This window comes from Embiotoca jacksoni, unplaced genomic scaffold (assembly GCF_022577435.1).
Source record: "Embiotoca jacksoni isolate LCO1_2020_lvr unplaced genomic scaffold, fEmbJac1.0.p SCAF_26, whole genome shotgun sequence".
Lineage (NCBI taxonomy): Eukaryota > Metazoa > Chordata > Actinopteri > Embiotocidae > Embiotoca > Embiotoca jacksoni.
This window is the reverse complement of record NW_027185377.1, coordinates 5756399-5760089: the sequence shown is the minus strand read 5'-3', so window position 1 is coordinate 5760089 and position 3691 is coordinate 5756399.

Sequence of the window (3691 nt, the reverse complement as noted above, 5' to 3'; positions counted from 1 at the left end):
CATGTGGGTGTATCATTTGAGCGCAGTGTGTGTGTGTGTGTGTGTGTGTGTTGTGTGTGTTTAGGCTCATCCAGATCCATGTAAACATGTGGGATCAGATTTTGGAGTGTGTGCCACTTGTTCTTGGTGCTCCGGATTAGATGTAACAGTTTTTTAATTTACTCTCCTCGGCTGCCTCCATAAGACACTAAAGCCCGGCTTCAACCTCACCAGAACCCTCTGCCCCCGTCCTTCCCCCGCCTCCTACCCCACCTCCCCCCCTTTCACTCACCCATCCCCTGAGGTCACCAGGTGGCTGAACAATCACATAACACACACCACCCTGACAGTAGGCTCAGTGGGCCACTTTACTCAATGAGAAGCTTGGCAGTTGGAGTGGCGCAAGCATCTGTGTGTGTTTGGAAATATGTGTGTGTGTTTTGTGTGTGTGTGTGTGTGTGTGTGTGTGTGTGTGTGTGTGTGTGTGTGCGTGTTAGGGATTGAGGGGAAAGGGGACAAAAGACAAGAGAGTTTAATATTTGGGATAAGCTGTGATTGAACATCCTGAGATCAGAGCAGAATGATCAAATTCTGCCAGTGATAATCCCTCATCTTGGAAAATTAAATACCACTCTGCCGTCTCTCCTCCGCTCACTCACACTCTCTGTCCTTCTGTGACACACACACGCACACACACATACAGTATTCGAACGGGGCCTTAATCTGACATGTGTCTCATGACCCCGGTTGGTTCCTCAGGGAGCTGTTCTGATATCTGATGAGTTTTTCATTAATAAGACACAAGTCTAATCCTGAGGGAGAAACACAAAATGACAACGGATAAGCCCTGCTTTCCCCCCATCCTGCCATCACACACACAGATAACACAGATTCACTGATACACTATTACTAAACATCTTTATACATGCACTTATTTTACAGTACATGCCTTAATCTTCCCACCCCCATTGGATTCACTCGAGCCAACATTTTATTTCCTTGAACAGCTTTGTTTTTCAAATGAATGAAATGTTATCTTTATTTCTGCTGTTAACAGTAAAATCCCTGATACTGTAGAGGGAAGGCACGCGTGTACTTTACCAGAGCTGCCTGTCAGATGGTTGAATGGCCTTAGAAAACCCCTCCTTTCATATCTTTCTGAAGACCTGATTTGAGGGCCTGCATCTTTCCAAATCCAGCAGTCACCCACACTTCAGGTATTGATTTGGCAGCTGCCGTCAGAGGTTTAAACGTCTCTCTTCAGATCACAATTGTCTTCATATAAACAGATGATTGCAACACTAAAAGCAAAAGACAAAAGCCTGTCATCGTCGCCTCATCCTGGGTGCTCTGCCTTCCTGTATAGCTCTCCAAAACTTCTGCTTTTGCATGTTGATGCACAACTGTAGTCCTGATGTGATAAATTCTGCAGAAGTCACTGTTTTCTTGCCGACGGGGGCTGTTGGATGGTACTTAGATAACTTATGTCAGGTATGTAATGTGATTTATGTGACACACGTAAAGTAAACCATGATCTCTTACTAAACCTAACAGGGAGTTTTGGTCCATAAACCTTACCAACTGTTTCACAATGTTAGCCACCAATTTATTTATTTGTTAATTTTTCAAAGGCCTGAAATGCCTGTCGCTGGCACTGTCCAACGGTCATATGTACACAGGTATGTTGTTTTGATAAATACACTGTCGTTTAGGTATAAGGACGTGTTGGTCCTATAGAGGGAGCCAAAAACGACGATATAGGCCGTTTTCCTGAGTCACTGGAAATGCACTTATTCCATCGTTTTGGTGTGAGGACGTGTTGCACTCACCTCACTTTTTCTATGCAGATAACAAATGGTACTAAAACTTCCAGAAGCAGGGGATACAGAACTAGCTCCTCCTACTTCGCAGCTCTAGTTTGACACTGAATTGGGGCTTCCAGAAGCTGTTAGATGATCTTTAAAGTACTTCATTTGAGGTCTTGACAATCAGCCAACAAAGCCAGAGTATCCAGATTACTTGAGGGTTTAAGGCACTGTCGTGGACAACAACGTCCCTGGTTTAAGCCTGACCCCCTGGACATATATTTACCCAAACATACAAAAACAAAGAATAATCAGCTGCATATATTAACTGAGGATAGTGAGCATATTTTCTTTTTAACAGCGTTCCTAATGAGACTACAGACTAGAGTGTATATATCTCACTATGACACTGGGCAGAGCTCATGTAAAACATACTCATGCCATGTGGAGAACCACGAGACCGACTGCGGCTCCTTGACCCATTTTGAGGGCTATGATTTTCATGAGATACGGTTTCTGCCCCAAAACAGGCAATCGACTGTATCAGCCCTGGAAAGTTTGCGAGGTTTCCTGAAGATAAAGTCACATTAACCCCTCCTTCCTTCCACTCTTTTTGCACATGATGTACATTTTTTATGCCTGTTGGTATTTCTGCAGCCAACATGAAGCTCCTTGTTGTACCCAGTTGGTAATCCACTGTGAGCACAGTGTTCATTTGTAGTTATTGCAGGTATATGTTGTCTTTCCCTGAAAAGATGTCTGCACTTAAATTGGAGTTTCCTCTGAAAAAAATATCAAAAAAAAAAAAAAAATCCAATAAAGTGCAGCGGGTATAAGACTCCACAAGTAGTTATTATAAAAGAAAGTTTGAGTAATAATTACCATTCCAAGCACTTTGAGCTGCATTTCTTGTATGAAAGGTGCTATACAAATAAAGTTTATTATTATTATTATTATTATTATCATCCCCTTTGACATTCCAATAGGTGTGCAAGATAAGTGGGTTTTCTTTTTTTGTGTATAGAAAAAAAATGCCATTTGTCATGCAATAATGCATTGGCCAATGTTCAAGTGTCAGTTTGTCCCTGACAAGGTGTAGCTGCATGTTGAAAACCAGATAAGAAGTGAAACACGGTACACAGTAAACATATTCAGCCCAGTTGAAATCCTAGAGATTGGTTTAATTTAAAATATTTAAGAGAAATCTTTAGATGTGGTTACATTTAATGAAGAGATGGTTTAACAGTGAAGTTCACTTTCTCAACCATTTAGATTACATACATATATAGATATATTGGATATAATTTGTTTTACCTGAGAAAAGATTTGTGCTCTTTAGGCTACATGGAGTGGCAGGGGAGTGACTAAAGCCTAGTAAATATGTGTAAAAAAAAATAAAAAATCCTCGAAAGAGCAAAACTACCAACGGATTTCATGAAAAGTGACAATTCCTCCTACTGTTAGAGACTCTTCAATCATCCATGCCATTACTTGACTTCGCATGCGCTTGTTATTTACCCCACAGCACTCGGGCTCGTGTGCGGTAACTTTCAAACATGGAAGACAACCAAATTGTTTTACCTCAAGTGTCGCTACGTCTTGTTGAACAAATATTGTAAGTCTCGTTCGGTAATATGAGGCTAATTAAACTTCCGCCTCGGAGTTAAACGCTCCTCTTTCAAGGCTGACTCCGCCTATTCAGACTCGCATCGGTGTACGCCAATAACAATTACAAGTGTACCCCTTGCGGATCCGAGCGCGTCGCAGTAACTTCGCCGCGGACCAATGAAAACGCAGTACGGGATAGGGGCAGAGCTGACTGACAGAAGAAAGCGGCCAATTAGCCGACGTTCTGCCCCGGCCGTGGTAACCAATCACTGCGCGGGTGCCAAAAATAACACCTCCTC